This window comes from Cynocephalus volans, chromosome 16, assembly GCF_027409185.1.
Source record: "Cynocephalus volans isolate mCynVol1 chromosome 16, mCynVol1.pri, whole genome shotgun sequence".
Classification (NCBI taxonomy): Eukaryota; Metazoa; Chordata; class Mammalia; order Dermoptera; family Cynocephalidae; genus Cynocephalus; species Cynocephalus volans.
The window spans coordinates 64626161-64654097 of NC_084475.1; the positions used below are offsets into that span (position 1 = coordinate 64626161).

The 27937-nt window shown below is 36.0% G+C and overlaps 1 pseudogene; it reads left to right on the forward strand.

The window, feature by feature from the left end:
• The first annotated feature begins 6189 nt into the window (after positions 1-6189).
• Positions 6190-27937, forward strand: part of LOC134364543 (ADP-ribosylation factor-like protein 6-interacting protein 4) — a 28354-nt pseudogene continuing 6606 nt past the window's right edge.

Genomic DNA, 27937 nt, shown 5'->3' on the forward strand with positions numbered 1-27937 from the left:
AACAGTATGGAATTCCTTTCAATGGCTTATAATGATTACATGAGATCATGTAGCCATGTGAAAGTGGTAACATAGGTCTGGCAAAAGTACACGATAAATTTTATAAGTAAAATTAAGTAGGCCAAATTAACGTTTGTTATGTTTACACAACATACTCTTATACACTGTGCTAGTTTTTGATATAGTAATTACACCTACATTTTAAAGTTTCATTCTGTGCCAGGAACTAGGCCTAGGATTTCATAGCTATTATTTCTATGGTACAGGAATTGTTAAAACTCTAAGAGGTCAACTAGTAATCTCCAAGTTTACTTTGTGGACCCAGGATTTAAACCTGGATGTTCAGACACTTTTTTATTTTAATTATTGTTTTTTAATCGACATGTAACAGAGTGATATTTTGATAAATGTATACAATGTGTAATGATCAAAGTAGGGTAGTTAGAATATCTGTCACTGCAAATAGTTATCATTTCTTTGTGTTGAACATGTTCTAACTCCTCTTTTGCAGCTGTTTGAAAATATGCAATAAATTATTGTTAATTATCGTCACATAGCACTACTACAGAAACACTAGAATTTATTCTTCCTATCTAGCTATAAGTTTGTATCTATTGACCAACCTCTCCCTATCTCCTCCTCACCATTATCCTTCTCTAGAAAACTTTTGCCTCTTCATTGGCTGCACTAATTTACATTCCCACCAACAGTGTATAAGAGTTTACTTTTCTCTGCATCCTTGCCAACATTTGTTATTCTCTGTCTTTTTGATAATAGCCATTCTAGTTGGGGTGAGATAATATCTCATTGTGGTTTTTATCTGCATTTCCCTAATGATTAGTGATGTTGAGCATTTATTCTGATATCTGTTGGCCAATTGCATGTCTCCTTTTGAGAAATGTCTATTTAGGTCAATTGCCCATTTTCAAATCATATTATTATTATTATTGTTATTATTTTTGCTGTTGAGTTGTTTAAGTTCCTTGTATAATCTGGATATTAATCCCTTGTCAGATAAATAGTTTGCAAATATTTTCTCCCATTCTGCAGGTTGCCTCTTCAATCTGCTGTGCAGAAGTTTTTGGTTTAAAGTAGTCCTATTTGTGTATTTTGTCGTTTTTTTCGTGACCGGCGCTCAGCCAGTGAGTGCACCGGTCAGTCCTATATAGGATCCGAACCCGCAGCGGGAGCGTCGCCGCGCTGCCAGCGCAGCACTCTACCAAGTGCGCCACGGGCTCGGCCCCGTCCTATTTGTGTATTTTGGCTTTTGTTGCCTGTGTTTTCGAAGTTTCATTTGTAAAATCTTTACTCAGACCAATGTCTTTTAGGATTTCCCCTAAGTTTTCTTCTAGTAGGTTTATAGTTGATGTCTTATATTTAAGTCTTTATTTTGAGTTGATTTTCATATATGGTGAGAGATAGATGTCTAGTTTCATTTTTCTGCATATAGATATCCAATTTTCATAGCACCATTTATTGAAGATGCTGTCCTTTCCCCAATGTATGTTCTTGGCTGCTTTGTTGGAAATCTTTTAGCTATAGATGCATGGATTTATTTCTGGGTTCTCTAATCTGTTGGATTGATCCATGTGTCTGTTTTTATACCAGTACCATGCTTTTTGGTTACTATAGCTTTGTAGTATATTTTGAAGTCAGGTAGTGTGATGCCTCCAGCTTTGTTATTTTTGCTCAGGATTGCTTTGGCTATTCAGGGTCTTTTGTAATTTTATATGAATTTTAGAATTGTTTTCTGTTTCTGTGAAAAATGTCATTAATATTTTGATTGAGATTGCATTGAATCTGTAAATTGCTTTGGGTAGTATGGTCATTTTGACAATATTAATTCTTCCAGTCCAGGAACATGGAAAATCTTTCCATTTTCTTGTGTGTCCTCTTTAATCCTTTTTTTTTTTTATCAGTGTTGTAGTTTTCTTTGTAGAAATCTTTTACTTCCTTTGTTAAATTTATTCATATATATGTGTATATATATATACATATATATATATAGGCAGCTGTTGTAAATAGGATTGCTTTCTTAATTTCTTTTCAGCTAGTTTGTAGATGGTTTATAGAAACAGTACTGATTGTCATATCTTGATTTTGTACCCTGCAACTCTACTGAATTCATTTATCAGTTCAAGAGTTTTTTGTTGGAGTCTTTAGGTTTTTCTGTACATAAGATCATGCCATCTGCAAAGAGGATAATCTTCCTCTTTTTAAATTTGGATGCTCTTTATCTCTTTCTCTTGCCTACAAGTTCCAGCTAGAACTTCCCGTACTATGTTTAATAAGAGTGGTGAAGGTGGGCATTCTTGGCTTCTTCCTGTTCTTAGAGGAAAAGCTTTCAACTTTTCCCTGTTCAGAATGATATTAGCAGTGGGTTTATAATATATGGCCTTTATTATGTTGAGGTATGTTCTTCCTATTTCTAATTTGTTGTTTTTATCATGATGTTGAAATTTATCAAATGCTTTTTCTGCATATGTTGAGATAATCATATGGTTTTTGTCCTTGATTTTGTTGATGTAATGTATCGTATTTATTGACTTGAATACACTGAATTATCCCTGCATCCCTGGGATAAATCACACTTGATCACAGTGTATAATATTTTTGATGTGCTGTTGGCCAATCTCCTTGGATTGTAAGTTGCCATCATATTCCTGTGTTTCTTCAATTGTTTTCCATTTATGCATATCTCTGCGTTCAAATTTTGTCTTTTTAAAAGGACACTGGTCATACTGGCTTGAAACCCACTCTAATACCTCACTTTAACCTGATTTCCTCCATAAATATGCTGTACTACAAATAAAGTTACATTCTGATCGATTGGGGTTTAGGATTTCAACATACAAATATTGAGGGAATAAAATTCAATCCATAACAAATTCATCAGTGGGAATATGCCTTGTCTGTTGCAAAGTTTAATGCGTGGGTGAATTAGAATGAAGGACACCATCAGTCTCAATCTTTGACCTCAAGGCCATTTTTTACTGCTTTCACTCTCTTACTCTACCACCTCCTATCCCACTAAACCCACTTAACTTTAGTTCTTTGTGTGCAAATTCTTTTTAGTTGACATTTTTTGTTTTCCTTCTAATTCCTTAGGAAAGGCCCTTGTTACACTTTCAGTAGAAAATGTTGCTTGCTTACCCTAAAGCCATTCTCTCTATAAGGCTCTTCCTTGTTTTGACAACTTGCCTCCAAAATGCCAGATGAATGTTTCTCTTTTTTTCCCAGCCATTTTTAAAAAATAACTAGAGGCAAGAATTCTCAACCTTACCACCATTGACATTTGGGGCTAGATAATTCTTTGTTGTAAAGGGCTATTCCTGTGCACTCTAGTATGTTTAGCAGCACCCTGGCCTCTCTCACTTAGGTGCCAGTAGCACTCCCCTAATTGTAACACAAGTATTTTGAGACATTGATAAATGTCCTGGAGTGTGGTGGTGGTGGCAGATTTGCTCTCATTTAATAACTACTGTGCTAGAATATGAGCATATGAGATGGTGTAGGAGACTGGAAGTGATGTTGGTTGGGAAGTTTCTAGGACAGGCTTACATTCTTATTGAAAATAACCTCATGAGAGACAAGGCTCCTTTTCATATTTGCTGGAAGAGGTTGTGTGCCTAGAACTACTACAGCCGTCTTGCCACCGTAAGGGGAGACACAGTCACCATACTGAGAATGGAAGACTGGGAAGACAGAAAACACCTGTGTCCTTGATGACATAGTCAAGCAAATGAACTAATCCTGGAACTTTCCTGTCTCTATTATGGGAGATGACAAAAGCTGTTATTGTTTAAGCCCTACTTATTTTGGGTTTTCTATTAGTTGCAGCTGAGATCATCCTAAATGATATACATCCCAACAAGGCAGTTGCAACAGCTTCCTTTTCTAACTCATTCTACATGTTTCAACTAAGAAGCTGTATTTTTAGGCATTTTATGCAAAGATCTAGCAAGATATGCTATTTGCATTGCTTTTCCAGAACTGGTCATGGATTTCTACTTACCTGTCTAAAATGTCTTACTCTTGCCTTTTAAGAAAGAACAAATATGGTCTTCATGGTGAACTTCAGGATATATATAGTCTGGCTGATTCACTCAGCAAGGTTAAGTTGCTATAGATAGAAATGAAACCTTGGGCCTTGTGATATATTAATTATAGAAGATACTCCAATTGTAGTCAAATCAAACTCCTAAAGTGTGGCTTTAGCTCATTATCTCAAATCTCTGTGGCATTTGACACTATTTATCATTCCCTCCCTCAAAATCTCTCTCCTTCCTGAATTTCATGACCCTGAATTTTTTTGGTTGTTTCTTACATTTCTCATCATTCTTTTATGCCTCCTTTTTAGTCTCCACTTTGTTCTTTGGAGTAAGAGATATAGGAGAAAAATGATGTTTGGAGACCATTATATATTATATGTTATTATATAATAATCTATATTATTATATTAAGTGCATATATTTTTGGTCTCAAACGTTGCTCAACATTAATTCTCTAATCTGTAAAATGGAGGACAATAATACCTTCATACACAGGTGTTTTTGTGAAACAAATGAGGTAATACGGCAGATTGTAGGCACTCAAGAAACATTTCCTTTTCCTAACATTTTTATAACTTTGGATATTCTCCAAGTCTCTGCTTTCAGCCTTCATTTTCAATAACTGTTGCCTATTAAAAATGATTAACATCTTAAAGCTTCAACTTCATCTCAGGATATGTCTTAAAGATATCCTGTCAATCTCTTTTTGATGTCTTTTCAATGCCCTAGCCTTAAAATAAACATACCTAAGTGAAACCCACAATTTTACTTATTCAGAAACACTTACTTTCCTAATTTCATTATTTTAAACAATGGAATCACTTTTACAGCCACATAAACTTGTGAGGCATGAGTACATGCAGCACCTTAAGCAGTATCACCTCTGGTGGACCTGGGGCCTTATTCTACCACTTATTATGGGCAGGACATGTAAGCTCTCTGAGCCAAATTGCACATATCTAAGTGTAGTAGTGAGGCATAGCAATAGTATATATTAAGTGAACGGCACACTTATTAGGGCCTTAATAAATGCCAGATTACACTTTTATTAATAATGAGGTAAACAGTTTTATATAGAATAGTTTCCTGCTTACCACTTAAAAGCTAATGTAATGACTGAGTAACATATAAAAAGAATCAAAGTGGGAGGGATGGGGTGGTGGTAAATGGAGAACTCACAAGAAGCATTAATATTAAGTATATTTGCCATAGCGTGCACTGGTTATTTATCATGTATTTATCATGTGCCAGGAACAAACTGAACTGTAAGTATAGCATACTGAAGTCTTTGTGTGGTAATGGAAATAGCACTAAATTGGGAGAGCATAGCTAGCTCTGACACTTAGTAGTTATGTAATCTTGGACAAGTCTTAGCTCTTTATCCACAAAACTAGGGTAATATGTGGCTGTTCATAATGAAAACATTGGAAAGACAAAGTGTTTTGCATGGATAGCACAGACTCACCTTCAGCTAAATGGTCTCCTGTTTGGGATTCAGAGATTTCCCTGAACCATGTTGTGAAACAGGGCCTAAACACTTGCTATTGCTTATTTCGTCAGTAAGGTGTTCACTGTAGCATATCTCAGGGGCATTCATGTTACCCCAGGCTGAGGAATCTTAAAATATCAATGGAATGCTAGAAAACACACTTTATAGAATGTTTTATAGTAGTTCTGTGGGATTGGGGGCAGCAAATATGCATTCAAGATAACACATGAATTTTATGGGAAAATCTTAAGTACCCCCAAAGCTGACTCTTCTTCCTGATAAAGTGGGCACAAATCAGCTGGAACCCAACTCCATGCACCCCCCCACCACCCGGCCTTTGTTCATCTCTGTCACTCACTGGCACTTATGCTAGTTTGGGTGATGGAATACCTGATATTTCCTGCCATAACGCTTGTCTGGAATTTTGGGGTCATTTGATAGTTCCAGTAGGATGAGTTCACTTAAGTGGAAGATATCTTCTCCTGAAAATTGTGTATCAACTCTTCTATATTTAATTCAGTAACTGGAATGATTGGGAAACTACTTGTACAGTCTAGAGTTGGGTGTTCTCTAGGCAGTGAGGCTACCATCTGGAGCTCAGAGATTGTCAGCCTAACTACTGACTCTCCGTGCACAATGTCTACTAACATGTACAGGGCTTCAAGAGATCACATCATCTACTTGAACAAGCAAGAGAATGACATGGTGTCATTGGGGTCTCAAGCCCATGGTGCATTTGGAGTGAATCTTCAGAGGATTCACCAGAAGGAAAACTTCAACCGAAGGTGTGAAGAAGAGTTTCTAGAGAAAGTAAGATTTGTTTGAACCCATGAACCGAATGATTTCTTAAATGGCTTTGGGGCTGGAGGGTTTGTGGGCAGCAGGGAGTGGTAGAATAAAAAGGCTACCTTTCTTGTATATGTTAAAGCCTGTCACTTAAGGGCATGCGCCTAATTATTTTTCTTTCATGCGTGGGTGCCTTGTTTCCTGAAGGTGTTAAGAAAAGTTGCCAAGAGATAAATTCAACTGTTTATGAGAATCATTACGTGGTTCAGTGCTTATTTCCCTGGCACTCTTCAAGATCTGTAACTTGGAGCTGAACAGCTGTTTTCCTGTGCTTGTAATAGAAGTATTTAAACATGTCTTAAACACATTGTTTAGAAAAAGGACACAAAACAGGATGCCTTTCTAGCATTAGAGAACCTATAAGAAGAAGAAAAGGAAACTTGATCATTTGACTACTGCTATCATTTGCTGTGTGACTGGGATAGTGTTACATTCCCTCAGTACTTATTATAAAAAGATTATAATTAAGTGGGCAGTCTCTGTAGGCTTCTGACCAACTCAGAAGCATTTCTCCTTCTCAGGTTTCAGCTACTGCCTTCCCTAAATGGGAGCTGGAAAAAAAAATTAGAAGACCTTTGAAGTCACACAATGTCTGGTCTGTTTTGGCTAACTGTGTTGTAAGATGACTGACATTACAGCAGGTAGCAAGATAATTCATGTCAGAAACTACAATTCCACATTTGATTTATAGCAGAGAATAGAATGTGCAGTGCCATACTTCTGTGCAACCACTTCCTCTTTGACTAGAGAAAGTGATGGCCAAGTCAACTGTTGACCTAAAAGCAATATCAAAATGGCTATTGTGCAGTACCAGTTTATCAAAGACATAAATAAAAACCTCAGCCTTTTAATTTGAAAGGGTAAGCTCAGATGTTCCTCTTTTCCTTCTTTTCCTTCACCTACCAACAACCCGTCTCATGACTCCTAAAATGACATCCACATGTTGTTCTCCAACATGTGTGCGTATGGGAAGCCAAAGCCTGGCAATCCTCAGGGTAAAGGTAGGGAGCTATGACTCATCTACTAAGCATGCATCTTTGTTTAGCTGAGAAGACATTACTCTCTCATTTTATTTGGAGATGAGTATTTCTATGCCCCTCTGGTTATTTAAAAAAAATCAGAAAAGATGAGAAAAAGAAGTCAGGACTGTCACATGTTTCAGTATAAGAAGAAATAGAATTGTTAGGACTTTCCTGTGGATTTGTGGAACAAAAGACCTCTGCAATAAACTTGCTTAAACTCCTGAGGTTTGCCTTTTCCTTTGAAATAGAGAGTTTCAGCTTTGAATCATTTAGCTGAGGTATAGCCTACTCTACTCTATGTGACTCTGAGTCTTGAAGATTCTTGGTGCATCCTGAGGGCATGAGATTACCTTGTGCCCAGAATTGTTTGCCAGGACCTGAAGGAAAATGTGCTTAGTGAACGAAACCATTTTGGAGGCCTCTGCATCCCGACCCATTTCAGACCAGTGTCCAAGACTGCAAAAAGCCAAATGCCAGGCTTACCATGCCTTGTGCTGAGACATAACTAAACCCTTTAATTGAAAACGGTGATCTTAAAAGAAAGAAACCAGGGGAAATCACCACTTCCTCAAATCTGATTGAAGATTGAGAGAAATCAAGGGGAATTTCAATAGCTTGGAGACCGGAAAACAATGAATAGGGCCTGGAAAAAAAGGAAAGGAGGTTAGCTGATTACCTCCTCCTATGGAGATAGTCTCTGCCACTTGGCTTCCTCTGATAAGATTATGGACTTCTGAAATTCATTCCCACCAGGAAGCTAGACATGTTTAAAGAACATCCTTCTAAGTAAGCAGGCACATTCTCTGTCTTTGAGAAGGTACATTATTTGCTCTGGGATGACTTGATCACCTTTTCAGTCCTGAGATGAGAGCTTTGCTGCAGGAGTTTCCAAACCACTCTAGTCTAAGATGAAGCTTAGGTTTATCTGGAAAGTTGCAATAATTCCATAGCTAAAATCTTTGTATTTTTATCTTTATATAATTCCTCAACAAGATAGAGACCTTAATAGTACTCTTACATTTCTTATTGTTGAGATTGCTCCAATTGTATCTCTCCATAGTTTCCCACCTCCCTCTACACCCCCCACCCCCAGTTGTGGAAGGATCCAAACTAACTTTTTATTGATTTTTATACCATAACCTAGCCAATAATTTCTGCCTCTTCTTCTCATATGCCCTCAATTCTCATCACATCCATATATACCAATTCATACTTTCATAATTGAAGACACTTAGAATTGAACAGGATTCTAGAGGTCAACTTCCCAGCCTAAGCAGGAAACCTCATTCCTGACTTACGGTAATTTGAGTCTTCCTTAAAACCATTGATGTCAGGGGAACTTCTTGGCTGACCTTAAACCTGTTTTGGTACGTTCTCTCTTTAGTTCACCATTCTCCACATATGCCTTCCTTTCATTTCACTGCTTATCCCAACCTCAAAAATCTTTCATGGCCCACTTTAAATCCTACCATTTCCTTAAACTAAAGATGTTCATGTAAACATATATTCACTAGAGTCATAGAATCTTAGTCAGTTAAAACCAGAAGGGAATGTAGAGATCGTCTAGTATAGTCTCCTCATTTTACAGATGGGGAAAATGAAGGTAAGGGAGGTCTGATAAGAAAGCAGACCATACCCTACATTTTGGCATCCTCTTTAAATCAGTCTTGAACAATAGTTATATATATATATTTTAATACTGCAGGTATGTCTATATTATTTCTCTCAATTGCAAGCTTCTTGAGGAAAAGAACTATCATTTCTATGTCTGTATTTTGCATGGTGGTATATAGATGCTAGGTTGTTCTAAGCACTGTCCAATAGAACTTTCTACAATAGGGTAAATGTTCTATAATCTGCACTGTACAATATGGTAATCACTAGCCACATGTAGCTTTTTAGCACTTGAAATGTGGTTAATGCTACTGAGGAACTGAATTTTAAAAAATTGCCTTGGGTTGGCTAGGGGGAATTGGGTGCAAAGGACAGTGAGGGAACTTTCTGGGCTGAGAAAAATGTTCTAGATCTTAATGGGATTGGTGGTTGTACTGGTGTGTACATTTATCAAAACTATTCATTTAAAAATCTATAATTTTGATGTAAATAAATTGTACCTTGAAAGTTGGAAGAAAAAAAAAAAAAGAAAACCCAGAAACAATTTTTTTTGTTTGTTTGTTTCCCAAGTAAGAAGTTTTCATTTCTAATAAGTTTCCACGTGACATTGATTTTGCTGGTACTGGAACGCGCACTTTGACACCCGCTGCCTTAAACAAAATGTTGGGCATTTAAAAAGAAATTGTTTCATTTTAATTACCTTAATCTTAAATTTAAATAGCCACATATTGCTAATGATTACCATATTGAACAGTGCAATTCTCATTCATTTGTTCATTCAAAAGTGATTAAAGATTAGGATACATTTATTGATTTCATAATGTCTTTTAATATTGTTTGACTTAGGATAATAGAACATAGAGATGAGAGGAGCAAAGTCTCATCACCTCAATTAATATCTCCGAAACTGAAAACATTGGTTTAAGGTCACATGGTTAATTAGGGATATAGGTGGCACCAGGGCTTAGGCCTGGCTATAGTTTTTTAAAGTTATTTTTTCCTTCTTTGTCGTAGTGCCTCAGGGAGAGTGGGAGGAGAAAGCAGGTAGTAAGTGGAAGGGAAAACCAAACAGAAAATTATATATATATATATATATATATATATATGTATATGTATATATGTATATGTATGATGCATACACTTTAAATATGTATGTATATGATATATATACATGTGTATGTATATGCATATATGTATATGTGTATGAGACACAGAGAGAGAGAGAAAGGATGAATGAGGATTGTAGATAAGGAAGAAGAAGAGACTGGAAACCATGAGTGTAGAAATTTGTCACTGCCAGAAAACAGAGATGGAGAAAGGAAAAAAAAACAATAAAAAGCTCATAGTTTTATCCATGAGCCCATGTGTAAATGAAGAATTCCCCTTTAGGCACAAAACAATGTTACTGTAATAAATCAGGGGCTATTGCACAGGTGTACCCAGTGTTACACAAGGAAGAGAGTTTAGTGGTTACTAAACCATGACAAAGTCCTCATACCAATAAATTACATTCCTCAAAACCTTTGTCAAATCAATCAAAGAACTCTCTCTGAATGAGCGGGGAATGTTAACATCTGGTTCACTGAATAGAGATAACAGTTTCATCCAACCCACTGCCTTAGTCAGGCAAGTCTTTATCCCTCCCTGTTGTCTGCTGAGCCCACTTTATCCTTCCTTTCACGCTGCAGCTGCTCAGTGAAGGAGAGACATTGCAACGGTGTTGAATTCAGTGGCATGTAAGAGACCCAGGAAGTGGAGAGCACTGGTGGCAGTGAATGGTTTGGATGACTTAAGAGGAGTCCTGGTGCCCTTTCCATAAAGTGTCCTAATGACCTCAGGGGCTTCAAAAACCTTCTAAAAGACATAATTCATGTAGAAACTGTAGCTTATCAAGTAAGAGAAGCAACTAGTTCCTAAAAGCTCAGTGGTGTTCAAAACAGGATGCTACATTTTGTTTGTTTGTTTGTTTTACAGCATTTTATGTTTCCTAAAAGGAAGGAAAAATTAAGACTAAAATCTGGAATATCATGATCTGTAACATGCATTTTGTTTCCTTGTATCTTTTTCCATTCGGTCAGGGAGTGAAATGACACTGGATTTTCTCCGAGTAAATGGAATATTTATTTTCTTACTAATTTAATGGCTGTTTAGTTAGGTCATAAGCATAGCAAGCTTTTCTTTTGCATCTTGAATGCTACTTTATCTGTTGACATGGCACCATTCTCAAAGTCACAGGTACAGGTTAGAATTTCCTCATTCGGAATTGTAAGGTGGGGTCAATCATCAGTCTCTTCCAAATCTCATTATCTTTCTCTTCTTCTTGTTCCATTTTTTCTCCTGAGCATCCCTGTTTCTTATTAATACTACCACCCATCCTGATTAACTGCATTCGATGTTCGTGGGGTATTTTGGCTATCCCTTTTCTCTTGTGTCCTACTCCTAGATGGTTGCTCTACCAAGCAGATTCTCTTTCCATAGTGTCTCACATCTGTTCCCCTTTTTAATATTTCACTGTTTCTATCCTAAACCACAGTATTGTTAGTTTTCTCTTTCCTGTTACTAGTACAAACTACATGCTACACTGCCCCTTAATAAATGATTCTGAAGACGAGGACTAACTGTGCTACTCTATAGCTCAAAAACTTTCAATGGTGTGAGGTGGTAAAAGGAAAACCAGGAGAAAAAGAAAGAGTAGGAGGAGGTGAATGACGAAAGGGAAAAAGAAAAAAGAGAAAGAGGAGGAGAAGGAAGTTGCAAGTGGAACAGAATAGAAAGCTAATAAATTTTACTGTACATAGGAGTGGAACATAAAGTACTGATGGCAATTCAAATCAATGGGGAAACTATATTTCATGCAGTAGTTGTAGATAATTGCTTTAAAATATTTAAGTAGGATTCTTACCTTCCAACATATACCCCAATAACTTTATAATTAATTTGAATATTAAACGTAAAAATATTTTTGGTACTTGAAAATATCAGAAATAATGATCTAATCAATATTAGAAAAGTCTTTCTAAGTAAAAATAAAGCAAAAGAAGAAAAAATAATGTAAGAAAGTAAACATACCATGAACATTAAAAATCCAATCTCAATACTCATGATCAAAATTCAAAAGCAAATGGCCAATTAGGAAAAAAAATATTTCTAAGATACATGGCATACAAAGTGAGTGTGTCTTTAAAATAGCATGATCTCTTATAAATTAGCAGAGATGAAACATTTCAATAGAAAAAAATGGCAAAGATCATGGAGAGAGAATTCAACATGAAAGAAAGTCATCAGATCAATAGTGCTTTTTTCCTCTGTGGGTCCTTTGATTGTTTTATGCTCATAAAATCCCTCCTTATTTCAAGATCCGTCATATTTCCTAGTTTATATTTTGTCTTGTATTTAATATTTTAATTTACTCAGAGTTTATTTGGGTATATGCTTTGAGATATTAGAGTTAATTCAGTGGTAATCTTTCCCCTTCTTTCTCCATCATAAACTCTGTGAGGGCGGGAACAATGTTCTACTTGTTTTTGTAGACTCTGCAACATGTAGCAAATGTATGGAACACAATCATGAAGATAGAAAAGGTGAAGAGGGTAAATCAGGGAGGTTTTGAGAGAGAAGGTATCTTTTAAGGTTAGCCTAAAACATCCAAAGTATTTTCGTGATACTGGTCTTTTCTTCTACTTTTGTGTGTCTCTTTTGGTTTGAACATGGCTTAGAGGCAAGGTAACCTGATATAAGAGGAGAAGGGTTCTGAAGACAAATGAGGATTCGAGTCCTGACGCTGTCAGTCACTCGTGTCACTCTGAGCCTCATATTCCTCATCTATAGAACAGATATACTGATTATTACTTGCAAGGTTGTTGGGAATATAAAAACCCATATCTGTCAAGTGATCAGCATATTGATTCCATTACCTTCTTTCTATTTAATTTTCCTGCCATTCTGGAAGGGACACTTTGCATCCCTTAGCCTCTTCTTTCTGTAGTGAAGTAAAAATATATGTGAAAGCATCTCATAACATGGTGTGCTTTTTAATAACGTAAAGTACTATTAACCTAATTTGGGGTATGTATTTAAGCATAAATTGCTTGTTGTGCTTTTGTTAATGACATATTGAATGAAAATGATGTTTGGGTAAGAAGATTCAGAGCAGGTTAATAGAGATAAGAAAATAGAGCAAAGCTAAATGTGAAAAACAGGTAACTAGAGAAATTTTAATGTATTGGAATCATGTGATAGAAATGGCCAATTTGTTGTCCGGCAAATATGAGTTTGTCTCAGCTTTGCCACCAACTCTGTGCAAACTTGGGCAAGTTATTGCCCTTGTGGAGACTCAGTTTCTCCACTGGTCAAGCTGAGATTAATAACATCCCTGCAGCAGGGGTGTTGTGAGGACCAATGAGATAATTAAATGAAAACACATGGCGTAGAGGTGACATTAAATAAATTGCTTCTTCTTTGCTTCTTTTCTTTCAGACTAAATAAACAGCCTGAATCATCATATTCCTCTGGATATTTAGATGTCTGAAAGACCTGAACATGATTTCTTAAATGCCCAGACAACTACCAGTGAGTGACTTAGGCCCAGGGGAGAATATATCCTAGATTTACAAATGCATTCAAACTTGATTCATGTGTTTACAAAGGGATTTTTGGATCTGCGTATGTCTTATGACACACAGTCTAAGTCACCATGCATATTCAATTTTAATCATTGTTTACCTTGCAGCACACAGCCATCATTTTGCTCTTGTGAGGACGGGGGAACATTGTGTACCAATTTCTTTGTTTTAAAGAACTATCAGTTGTTATCAGTGCCTGCCTTGTAAATTTTGTGAGCTGTAAAATGTAGTACTATATATTCCTGGGAAGTTTTTTCCCACCGATACTATTTAACTTGAATGTTTTTTTAATAGTCTGGGAGGGCAGATACTGGCAATATAACAAAGCATTTGAAATTTTAAAAATAAACAGGACATTTATAACATTTACATAGGGATGATATTAGTGATTAAACACAGTATTATAGAATATATCTAGAGTGAAAAAAAATGCTAATCATTATAACCCAGCAATTTTTTCTAGTTCTTTTTGTTTTTTAATAAGAGAAGGCTTATATTTTAGGATGAATGGACCATCACCTACATTTGCATCAGTTTATTCAGTGTGATAGGAAATAGTAAAGCACTCAGAGTGCTACTTTGCCATTCAGGTTATTAGTGAAGGAATTTGATTCCAGCCTCTTTTATATTCCCTTTAGATGTGGCCTTGAATAAAAAGAGGTGGCACGCCTTTTCTCCAATGATAAAACATTCTTCACATACCATTTTCTCTTCCTTTCCTAGGCTGTGGAGATATGAGTTTGCTATTTGCTTCACCTGTGTGCCCTGGGTCATAAGTTTTCTCTCTCTGTGAAGAATCTAGTAATTAGCCAACCTGTCTTAACCTCGGATTTATTTATGTTTAGGGGAAAAATGTAACGTCGTTTTGAGTCTACTATGTTCATTTATGTGCTTTATACAAGTTACCTTATTTAATTACTTAATTTAATTGATATAGGTTTGATTGTCCTTATCTTAGAGCTGAGGAAGTGAGTTGAAATGATAACCTGGGCCTGACTAGCTGTAAATATAAATTCTTTCCAATCCGGTAAGTTATTGGAGTTTTACACTGATTTGCTAGAGTTCATAAATGGCTATTTTTATGATTAAAAGATCATGTAAGCATAATAATTCTTCTTTTGTATCTCAAAATAGGGAATGCAAGTGGAAGAGCAGGCTTTTGAGGGGAGAGATAAGAGCATGGTTTTTAATAACATGCTCTTTTTCAGATGTCTGTCATATACTCAGGTGGGGTTGAATATCTGGAACCTAATCTCCAGAGAGAGTGACCAGGACTGGAACTAGTTTGGGAACAGTGGTGACATGTAACAATGATGCAAAGCACTTGCAATTTTGGCTCCTTTTTGCTCTCCGTTTTCCCTATTTTTAGAGTGGCTTGTGGGATTACAGAACTAAGGGAGGACTGATTTAACATTTTGGAGGTTGTGATCTAAATAAGACAGACACAGCCATGATGTCTGAGAGGCTATACGATGAGGAGATGTGGGTAGGAAGAGTCAGTCCATGTACTTAAAGGTATCTAAGCTAGAGATTCTCAAACTTTGGTGTGTATCAGAATCACTTGGAGAGCTAGGAAAGAACACAGGCCCAGGTAAGGTAGGGTAAGGTCTGAGTCTTTTTTACTAAGGTCTTTTTTACCAAGTTCTAGAGAAGATTCCTACAGACTCCAAAGTTTAAGTAGTATTAGTCTAAACCATAGTTTGAAATTTCTATCTTGCAGCCAAATAATGACTATAAAAAAATCATATGTCCTTATTATAACTTAGAAGGATCTGCTGCTGATTTGAAACTTGAATTAAAAAATAATTTAAAAATATTTTTTGCAATTATTTGAGGCTGACACAATGAAGCCTTCCAAAGATAATTCTGTTATGAGCACGTCCAAAACATCTGAGAAATTATTTTTCTCAAACTTGGTTTTTCCTGTGGGAAGCAGAGTGAGGGAAAGGAGCTGAGTGCTGACCCTCCTTGGAGGAAATGCTTACACATATTTCACATTGTGAGGGGCAGCTGCCAATTTCACCTGTGGGCAGGAAGTACACACCTGTTAGCTACATGGTTTTTAAAAATAGCTTGGACCTGGCTAGATTACAGGGAACACTCTTGTTATGCCATCAATAAAGGAAGCTGACTTACATGAGAGTAATCCTTACTAAAGAGGATTTTAGGAAGCTGGACACTTGAGAAAAGCAGGCAACTGTGAAAAGAATATCTCCTGCTTACCTTTGTAAAAGCCAACAATTATCCCTAAATTGGGCTGGGATTAGATAAGGCAATCAGTTGTAATAGAGTTGATATCTGCGAAGGGGGAAGTTTGAGTCATTCAGCGATAAACCTCTTATGGTAGTTCCTTTTCCTTGATCATCTTTATCCTTCCACTCCACCCCTACTTTTGTACATAGTGGTTGCTGGTGGGGTAAGGATGGAATGACTTTGGAAGTGCTCCTTAACCAAGCTTTTGTATGCATTGTCCAAGGCTCACAGCTTTCTCATCAGCAGGCTTTCCTGCCCTGTCATTAGGCCTAGTGGCAAAAGAGCCTCATTTTCATGAACTGACCCATGCTGCAAGCAGGTCACCTCAGATGGAGGCTTGCTGCTTTATTCAGAGGCCTCTGAGATTCCCAGATGTTGAAGTAACATGCAAATATGGGGAAACGTTTTCATTGCTCCTCTGTTCATTTCTTGACCATTGGAAGAAATGGGGCTCTATCTGATGACCGAATGCATGGTTTCATATAGGCGTGGTGGATTCTTACCTTTCACAATTGCAATTGCAAAAAGAGTCTCTTCGTGAGAGAAATAGTTCATTCTTTCTGAATGTTACTAAAGCTGAGGGAGAATAAGTATTTTTTTCTCCTTCCTTTATATTTCCCCTTCACTTATGCTTAAAGACAGGTAATTGGAGCAGGGCTTCGAAGTGTAATCTTGCCCAAAGGCTAAGCTTGCCACCTAATGACACATGGTTGTTCTTTACTGAGGCAGTCTTGCACTCATTATCTCTAAATTAGTTCCCTTTTACTCTTTAGCTTTATTATTCATCCACCTCCTCCTTTTTCATTTGGATTTCCCCAAGTGAACCATGACAAAGTGTGTCTTTGTGAGGTTGTGTGTCTGTGCAGCAGTGCATCTGTGTGAGTGAGTGTGCCCCCTACCCGTTCCCCTCGTTTACATTAAGTGTTTATTTAAGCCAAGGCAGTGGAAAATTGACAAAAATCTTCGGCGTTGATTGCCTCATAATGATTCCACATCAATCCAGGGAGGAAAATCTAGCTGAAAATGGAAGAAGCTGAAATTCAGTTGCAGGATTTCCCTTGTCAAAGCCAGATGCAAGCAGCTCAAACTCAGAGAAAAGAACTGAAACTTGTTTTTGAATGAAGACTGTGAGAGTGTTTGTGTAAAAGTATAATTAAAACTTTAACATCCTGTTCTATCAAAAGAAAAGTTTTATATACCACTCATGTGATATTATATACAGTCTGACATATAAAATGAGGTGAGGACAAGAATATACTGAAGTGGCTTTCTTTGTTCAGACCTGGATTGGAATCCTTACTTTACCCCATAATCTAGTTTTGCTCAGCCTTTCTGAGTCTGCTCCCTCACCTAAAATAGGGATAATGACAGCAGCCTCACAAGTTAGTGGGGAGGGTGAAAGGAGATAGCATTAAAAGTGCTTAGTACACTGCCTGTTACATAGTAGACAACAGATTTTATTTAAAATTGGCTGTAGTTCTTAATTCTCTTACAAATTGAGACACAGGTTGGAATGTTTTGGCTTCATAGCCTGAGAATATGAGCTCAGATTTTTTTCTTCTCTAGGACTGCTTCTTTCTTCAGCTTGAAAAGGGAGGGAGTATTTCTGAAGCACAGTAGGCTACATACTGGGCACTCTGCCTAGCAATGTAATCTTATCAAATGGCTGTACATACTCTACAAAGGCTTATTATTATTCCCATCTTGCAGATGTAACTTGCCAAAGTTCCAAAGGAAGTGGCGGAGCAGTATATAAACAAGGGTTTGTCAAGTCCCAAAAGGGTTTAATACAATTGAGAATTAGGGTCTATTTCATTTGCCTAAGTCTCTTTTGCGACAGTTACTTCCTCAGATACTTTTTAACAAAATCTGCTTCAGAGGGCTAGTGGACTTTTTTAAAAAATTAATTAATTTATTTTTTATTTTAATTTCTCAATATACATTGTAGTTGATTTTTGTGTCCCTTTACCCATTCCTAGTCTGTACAGGGGAGGGAACATTATTAGTTCCACTTGATTCTTAGGGTAAATATGTGATACGTACGAGGATACTTCCAAGAATTTGTGGAAAAGTTGGATTAAAAGATAATATGAATAACAACCACAATTACTTGAAGTTGATACGACAAGCAAACAGAAAGGACATTGTTGGGGGGGAGGGGGGAGGGAGAAGGGAGGGAGGTTTTGGTAAGGGGCAACAATAATCAACCACAATGTATATCGACAAAATAAAATTAAAAAAAAAAACATAATATGAATCCTTCCACAAACTTTTTGAAGTATAGCTTCATATATTTAATGTATCAAATTTATTCTTGATATTGTCGGATAGATTCAGTTACTTCCTCTTCACTAAAATGATTTTCTCCTGACACACATCTTATAGCTTACATTCTATCCCCTCTTTCTTATCCTACATTAATGTTCTAAAGGTAATCATGTCTCCTCACCCCACCACATGCCAGCTCAAGTCTCCTTTCTCTTCATTAGCTCATGGCGTTCTTCAGCCTTGTTAGCACTGATAATCCTGGGTTATTGGTTATACCCTATTACTAATTTCACATCATTATCTTTCTTACCCTTCAAAGTTATTTCTTTCTTCTCTAATTTTTATCCTTCTGTGAAACCAGAGTTAGCTGGGAGAGCATGCAAGGAGGTGTCTGGGTGTAGGGGAAGACACAAAGTTCTAGCTGAGTGGCCTTGTTACACCTAGCTGACATTTTCATGACTCAGTTTCCTCCTCAGTTAAAGTGTTAAAACAAACGATCCTGTTGTAGCTTTCTATGATCCTTTCTTTACCATGGTTAAAAAGGTTGCAGATGCGGGTTTTCTTCTACAGTCCCAATCAGAGGTGCAGTCTCTTACTCAGGGAGAGAGTTGAAGCAATACTAATATGTATATATAGCGCTTGTATTCATAAGGACAGTATGCAGACATTATCTGACTTGTTCCTTCAACACAGTGACTTGGGCCAGCTCACCTAGCTAGTCAGTAGTAGAGCCAGGGCCTGAATATGGTTCTCTCAGTTCTGAATCTTGCATTCTGTGCACCTCAGCAGGACAAGGTAAACTGGCTGGGCATAAGGAGAAGAAGATCAAAAGATTTTTTGTATGTGTGATCTGTGCTGGGGGAATGAGTGAGTAGTCCGGACTAAGAGTAGAAAATTTAAGGGTAAAACTATGGTATAAATTTTTTGAGAAGATAAAATTCTTCCTAATTAATTTTTGTTCAGGCCTTATGGTTTTTCCATCTGCAGGACATCAGAGATTGGAAGTATGCTGGGAGTGAAACAGAAAATATACCTTCAGCTTAAAAATCTTAACTTTCTGCATTAATTTAAAGAACTCAACATTAAAAAATTCAGTGCAAGCTAGCATAATGGCTTAGGGGATTTTCTACATTTTCTGGATGGTATTTTCCCTGAAATGAAAAATGTTTCATATTTTAAAATCCATCCTATGGTTTATTTAAAGACTAGCTTATATAGTTCCTTTAGTCATGAGGCAAGAGACTTGCAGCTCCTTTTCATGTCAAGATCAACATTTCCTTCTCAGGTTGACCCTGTCCTGCCTTTGTGAGATGGATCAAATTTAAATCTGTCTATTGTGTACTCATTAGTCTCTTGGTTGTAAAAAATTCTTTCTCCATTAAAAGAACAGCGATATATTCCAGATTCTTTGTGAATGAATCAAACGTATCTCTCTTTGTTCAGGAGGTGATTTGTTAGTTGGAGCATAAAAGGGGAACAGGAAAATGATGGGTAGTTTCATCATATGTCTGAGAAGCTCAGTGTAATGCATTTGGCCTAGCCTTTTCTCATTCAAGATTTAAACCAATATTTACTTTTGGAATGAAATTCAACCCATGTGTATCTGCCTCAGTAGCCTTGTTGGCTTTTATTGGTCGGAATCAGGAAGTTACTTTTGCCAGCATTACAAAAGGCCTAAAGATCAAGTGAATTTTAATCTTGGCAAATGTAGCTTCTTCCCTGAAAGGTGGAACATAAGTTCCAGGTAATAACAAAAGAAAGATAAACATTATCTTTAAGTGTCTTCCAAGATAAAAAGGGCAGAGAAGATTAAACAGTTCTAAGAATTATTGATTGTTTCATTTTGTCCCAAAGCCAGTGTATTTGGGACAATTTGTTCTTTAATGCAGATTCTCACATGAGTAGATGTTGATAGGATTTGTTCAAACAATTCCAGCTATAGATGCTAAGGGCTTAGTGTAAAAAGGAAAAAAAAAAAAATTACTGTAATAACATCTCTGATTTTCATTATTTGTGCTCTTCAAAATAAAAATTATGAATGCATGCTGTTTATCCTGAGGAGACTTACTGTTTTGATGTATATTATTTATGTAAAATAGAGACATTTTGGAGAACTGAAGGAGACATTTCTATATTGTCCCAAAAAACAAATGAACAAAAATAACTGTCTTCTAAGAAGTCTAGAAGGCTATCTACTAAGTTGATTAACTCAAGAAAAAATTGTTTCACAGAGCATATGCACTACTTTTTCTCATCCACTGTAAATGTTTGATGCTCTAAACTGTTCTAATTTTCTGTGTTTACTAATTCATCTTGAGATTTTCTGCAGAAAAGTATCCTCTTCAGACTGACTGTCCTTGGCCTAAATAATGGCTTCCAGGAATGCTGGGAAATATTGAAAACCAAGTTATACAGACCCAGGGCCAGACTGATAACACGGTGCAGAGAGACAGGCACAAAACTTGGTGACTTTCTGGAGGTGATTTGTGGTGCTTAGTTGAAGCAGGAGTTTTGTGTCAGATGGAGTCAGGAAGCAAGGTACTTAGTACCGTGAAAACTCAAGCATAGAGTAGGTCTTATTTCTGTTGGGAACCTAGCCAAGATCTGAAAGTCCACTGTCCTCGTAAGGTACTGATCTGGTAAGAAATCCCCAGGACAGCTTTTTTTTCTCTGAGGTCGTAGAAGCGTCCAAACAAAAGTCACATTGTAGTAAAACTGTCTTTGGCTACAGATATTCCTCTCAGTAGTGGTTCTCATAGTGTGGTTGCCCAGACAAGCAGCATCAGCGTTACTTGAAAGGTTGTTAGAAATACAAATTTTCAGGTCTCACCCTGGTACTACTCAATCATAAGCTCTGGGAGTGAGGCTCATCAAGCCACATTTTAACAAGCCATCCAGGTGATGTTAGTACATGCTAGAATTTGGCAATCACTGCTTTAAAGTAGTTTATACATTTTGACCTTTGGTGTAAAACTCTGGGCAATGTGACCTATACCATACTATAGTTGTCAAACTACAGTAATTTGACTTCATGAACAATTCTATGAATTTGAGCACCAGTTCTTAATGTGGGCAATTAGCTATTAGAAACATGTTTTAAAGAGATGTAGGGCTATTTTTCCATGGGACCTTCAGTCTCTGACTTCCTGATCAGCCTGGTCAGCTCTACCTCCAAACAGTAGTTACCATCTATGTTTATTACGCTGTTTTGTCCCTGCATTCCACACCACTCACCAGAAGAGTCAAGCTAGATTTATGTGGCCCACTGTGGAAAGGTTGCCTGGTGATCTCTTTCTAGGATGTTCTGAAGCAATAGGTCATGTGCTCGTGCTCCTGTTTCTGAGGTAAATTCTTGGACCCCTCAGGGAAATTTCACTAAAATTTCCTTTGTTTCCTACCAGCCTGAGGTAATGGTAAGAGGTTTAAACCTGTTTTTGTATATGTTCTGTGAGTCTATATATCTTTGCAAAAGCTATTCATCTAAAGAGACACACAACTATTCTTGCACCTACTCTGGTATCAGGAAGTCAGTTCTGACTTTGACTACTGATATATATATATATCCCCAGGCTATATATATTCCTCAGAGGTCGTTCCAAGTAAAGGAATTCTTTATGGCTAGTTGGGCCTCAGTTCAAAATCCCTACATTGTCAAGCACCTGAGGGAGCTGGGGCTATGGCACTTATGGGTGCTAGCAATTCCTTTGTCACTTCTAGCCTAGGCTTATAGTCTGTACTCTGAACCCTACTTTGGTCTCCCATTCAACTCATAAAAGCAGATGTAATCTGAGCAGAAGCCACCAGGTTTCTGCTTTCAAAAATGTAATCTGATCAGAAGCCACCAGGTGATTCTAGTATGAAGTAACCATCTGATAGAGGTAAACTTCCTACTGGGAAAGGAGCTAAATCCTACCAGTGACCAGGTAGGTAGAATGTAGTCATTGGGCAAATTTAGTTGGAGATGGTTACACTCAGAGAGAGAATCAGTTCCAAAAAGTTTTCCAAATATTTAATGAGCCATTTTCCACAAAACACATGGTCAAAGAATTGAATGCTAAATATGTGTCAGGTATGTATACATTACTTGAATAATTTAAGCTTTACATCAACCAACAAGGTAGGGATAATTATTATCTCCAGTTTGCAAAGTGAGTAAATTGAGGCTTACAGAGGTTAGATGATTCACTGTCAAAGAGCAAACGAAATGAGAACTGCATTCCAATCTCGCACCATTCTTTTATAAATCTTGTGCTATTAATCATTATATTAGTGGTTCTCAATCATTAAGACCCAATACTCCTAATCCCTTTATAACAAATATTTGAAAGGCTCCTTTTACTATCCTGAAATAAATATATATGAATAATGTTGCCCGTCTGTGCACAAAACTTTAAAATTTCAACAATGGAACACTGCTCAGCAATAAAAAGAAGCAAACTACTGCTACACAAAGCAACATAGATGGATCTAAAAAACACCATGTTGAGCAAATTCAGACATAAAAGATTACATTCTTTATGATTCCATTTGCATGATATTCTAGAGCAGACATAACTGATCAATGGGAGTAGAAATCAGAACACTGGTTTCCTTTGGGAGTGGAAAAGGGAGAAAATTAATAAAGAGGCATGAGGTGAATAGAGTGACAAAAATGTTCTATATCCTGATGGGAAGTTGAATGTATGAATGTACGCATTTGTCAAAGCTTACCAAAATGTGCACGTAATATCTGCATTTTACTGTTCGTAATTATAACTCAATAAAAATTAAAGTCGCTATAAAACAGTAACAGTAATATATAGGAGAAATAAAAGGATTTTAAAATATATATTTTGATATATAAATGCTTGGGCTCATCTATACTTGAAGACATAATGAAGTAGTCAGATACTTGGAACTATTACTAATAAATAAATTTGGATTTTCAGTTTGGAATTGACTATCATTGAATGCTTTTCTTTTTACATCACATTTTGGAGAAATTATATATACATGGGGATTCAGAATGGGACAGCAGCAAATGCAGACAGATATGATGTATTGTATTGGGTTCAACCATATCATGAATAGTACTATTGTTGATGGAATGATGGACTACTCTGGGGAAAAAAAATCCTATTTTCTTCAATTTACACAGTGTTTTTATTCTGGAATATTCAGTGAAAAAACCATGCAAAAAATATTTTGTTTTTATATATAAAATAGAGTTGAGTTTAAACTCCAGATGATTATACATTGGGTTTTTATCTGTAAGAATACTCAGATATTAAAAAAATCCATGTGAATTGTATGATTTTTCTTCATAGTGCTGAAATCTCCTCTCATGGCAGGACATTTTGCATCTCTGACCCTTGTTCATCAAATGCATATAATACCTGCTCAATCACTGTGACACTCCAAACCCATACATATTCTAAACGCTGCAGAGAGCAGTACTGGCTGAGTTGAGAGCTCTGCCTGGATAGTACTGAAATTTTAAAGATCCTTTTCAAGTGTTACCTCTTGTGCTAAGCCTTCTTTAACCTTTTCCAGGGTCATTAATATACCTTTTTCTGTTCTTTCAGAGTCCTAAGAATATTTCTATCTTAGAAATTGCCTTTTTTTTTTTTTTTTTTGGTAAATGTTAGTCAACTTGTCTATGTCTCTCCCTAAATTATAAGGTATTTGAGGCTGGAAATGTTTTTATTTTTAGCGCCTAGCACATTTAGGGCACATGTTTGTTGAAAGCATGCATGAATGGATAAATGAAATTGTGAAAGCAAACATCAGATCTTCTGAGTCCTTGTGATCCAAAGAACTGAATGTATTTTTGTTTTATTTTATTATTTATTACACACATGCTATCATGCTGTATAGTTGGGCTTTATTAAAATGAGAATAAGCTTAGATTGAGAAAACAATAATCTTTCAATAAGATCTCTTTTTAAACATGGTTCTGGCACTGAAAAAATAAACAAGTTGGTATATTTTACGTAAAAACCTCCTTCTCATTTCCTTTTACTGAAAAATTAAGATGTGATGATAAGTGCTATATCAGTTTTTAATCCCAAACCATCTCAGCATTATGCAACAAACAAATAACAAAAATGAAAAGAGGCAAGATTATATAAGGAAATCTGTATTTGTTTGAGAAGACAAAATGTGATTCTTAACATACTGCTGTCACCATTGCGACAGAGTCCCACACAGCCCACTATGCCCAGAAGGGCAGCTCCATTACTTCTGCATGTGGAGCCTTATCTAGGTTCTTATCTGTTATCTATAAAAGATCTCAATCAGGCTTGGGTTTATAGCTGCTAGGATATCCCACATGGATATGGCACCTTCCTAGTCATAAAGTGGGCTCTAAAATTGTGATTAAGTAGACTTGCCTGATTTCCAATCCCTCTCAGCTGTTGAGAAGACTGGATGACTTTTCAAACCTCTCAGCTCTATGGAAACAAAGAAGTACAGTGTAAGTATCTGCCAAATCTCAGGCAAGCTACCCTGGCTTTGCTCTGCAAACATGAGAGTTGGACTCCTTGTGTTTATTTTTTCTCATAAACCAATAAGGGCTAATTGAATTAAGATTCCCAGAAAGACCCCAGCTTTAAGATATGTTTTACCTTAAATATAAACAAAAACAAAACACTGGAAAAAAGGTCACAGTTACACTTCTATAAAGTCCCTTTGAAAGAATTTTTTCCTTCTATATGAAAGTGCAGAATTCATATCTGGTTTGGGGAAATCCAAACCAAAGGCCATTTCTTTTATAATCTGCTGCACCATTTTTTTACGGGATAAGAAATTATTCCCTAATATAATACTGATGAAATCTTGCCTAGGGCATTTTGGGAACAAGTTTAGTAGATCATTTGGAATATTTGGACTCAAGGCAGGATATTCTAATTTTGTCATTGTATTTGGGGAATTTTACTGAGAAAGGATGTTTAGAAGTCTCTTGGGAGAATAGCTTTAGGGCCAACTGGGAACAATTCAATACCTGTATGTTCTTTAAGATACATTAAAATATATTTCCCAAAGAGTTCAAGGTAGTCTTTGTTTAGGCATTTCATTTCTCTGTGCATGCATTCTTTACCCACAAACATTTGTAAAGATTTTTAGAAGGTAAATTGGATACTGTTTGGAAAGTATATTGATTATTTCTGAAATATATATGCACATATACATATACACATATAAAATCCCTCTTATCTCTCAACCAAGGAAAAGCATTCTTATATATCTGTCATATACTACATTATTAGTAATAAAACTTGTAGGAGAAATAGGAATGATCCTACAAAATTAGATAAGACCAAGAGTTGTAAATATACAATTATAAGATGGAAAGAAGAAAACAAAGGATATTAAAAATTAACAGATTATAAAAGGTGTTCCAAAACACTTCCCAATCACATGAGAAGCTAAGCTAATACAGACTTAGTTCTCCTTACACTCTGCTACACATAATCAAGCTCAAAAGAAATACTGGGCCATTTACAGGAACCAGAAGTGAAAAACGAACTTAAAGCCAGAGCTCCAAATGCGTGAGTTGGTGCTGTGACAGGCCAAGATGGTGCCCATGGTCAGTACATACCGTAAAGATTAGGGACTAGGGATTTAATACTAAGGAAAGTGGTCCTGGCCAACAAGAGGTGGGGAGTTGAAACTAAAACCCTTGTATAAAGGTGAAAGCCTAATTGGGCTCACACTCTTAAAAAGGTTTCTAGAAAAACTCCTGACTGGAACAGTAAAGGTTTGAGCTTGGGGATGGAGAAACAGAATTCATCCACAAGAAATCAATACCGAAGCATGATCCACAAATGGAGTCCAAATGCACACTATTTGCATTGTATGGGAGTTTCAAAATTAGAAATTAGCATATTTTCCTGGGCCTGTGAAACTCCTAAGGTTCCTAGCAGAATTAATTGCAAAATTGGGACATTCACACAACCCAAAGTAACAAGACTCTCATAGAAAAGGTAAACTGGACTGAAGATGAGTCCATAACATTAAAATACATCCACATAAGAAAACAATTTATTATAAAGGAGAATCAGTAGACACCAAAACAGGAAAATTAGCAACTCTTGCTAAGATCTTGAGGAAATGTAATAATTTTTAAAAGTTTGGAAATAAAATTCAAAAGGGAAAGATAGGATAGAAACTACAAATAAATAATAGGATATATAAAAAAGAACCAGCATTTTAAAAAAGAATCACATAGAAATTCTAGAATTAGTTTTTGAAATTTGTTTAAAAATACTCTCAAAATAATTATATGGCAGATTACATAAATGGAGTGTAAGAGCTAAGAGAACTGAAAATAGGTTTGAGAAAATTACAAGGATGCCAAAAAGAGATAAAAAGATTTCAAGATACAAATGATAGACTGAGAAGATTTAATGGCAGAAAGGACATTTTTGAAATAATGGCTGAAAATTTTTTAGAACTATAAAAAAGTCATCAGATTGAAGAAGTACATTGAACGCCAAGCAGGATAAATAAAAATATATACAAATATATATACATATAGTCAATCACCAAGAACAATAAGCAAATCTTAAACTAAACAGAGACGGATTATTTACCAAAAACAGTTTTACTTAGTGCAGACCACTCATAACAGGAACAGACGCCACCAGAAAATGAAATCATATCTTCAAATGTTTAAACTTCTCTATAAGGATTATGCAGAAATAGAGACTTTTTCAGGAAAAATCTGAGAGAGCCGAACACTAACAGGTTCTTACTGAAAGAACTAAGAGAAGATGTTTTTCAGGAAAAGGGAAATATAATCCAGAAAAAGGAGCAAGATACATCATGTGAGTCAATACAAAAATGCATCAATCATTACACAATGTACACATGTATTAATACTCTACTCTGTACTCCACAAATATGTGTAATTAATTATGTTTCAATGAAAAAACACACACACAAAAAATCCACTAATAGAAATAATGATAATGATGATTAATTCTGTGGGTTTAAAAAGACATTGAAACCAAATGTACTCGTATGTAATAGAAGACAATGTTGTAAGGAGTTTAGCATTAAAGTTCTAAGGTATCTTTTCAGGAGAGCAGAGATATAGGTAACAATAAGATAATGTTAAATCAAATATGTGGTTAAAAATTTAAGCATAAACATTGTGAGGAAAAGACTAAAGGCGTAGCTCTTAAATAAGTAGAAAGTAAAACAAAAGAATACAGAAAATGTTATCACAGCAACAGATGGTAGAAAAAGACAAAAATTGAGCAAAAAGAGTTTGATAAATTAAAACCAACAAATTGATAGTAGAAACAAATGCAAAATCATAGTAATTGCAATAAAAAGCAAATAGATTAAACTTAATCATGATAAGATATTTTCACATAGAGATGCTTCCTGAAATCTCAGGCAGTGATTGGGCAGGGGCTCTATTTGTACTGAGGCAAACTCATGTTTCAAGTATGAATTTTATAGTCTCTTTACAGGTGCTTGACTTTAAAGGCTAGAGCTTATTTTTACAAGAAGTTGGTAGTTAAGAATATTTTCTTATTTCTACATCTTGTCCTACTTTATGTGAACATTTAGCCTTAGACATTACATTTTCTATTTTGAGATAATTTACCCTGTAATGTCTTACTTGGAGATCTTAGATACAGTCATCTGGTAATACAGTATTTTGAATAGTTATTAGAATGTATTATTTTAGAAGACATAAATGTAGAATCCGTATATATATATATGGGGAGAATTCTGGTATTTATCATGGAGCACAATTATTTTGAGTTTCATATATGG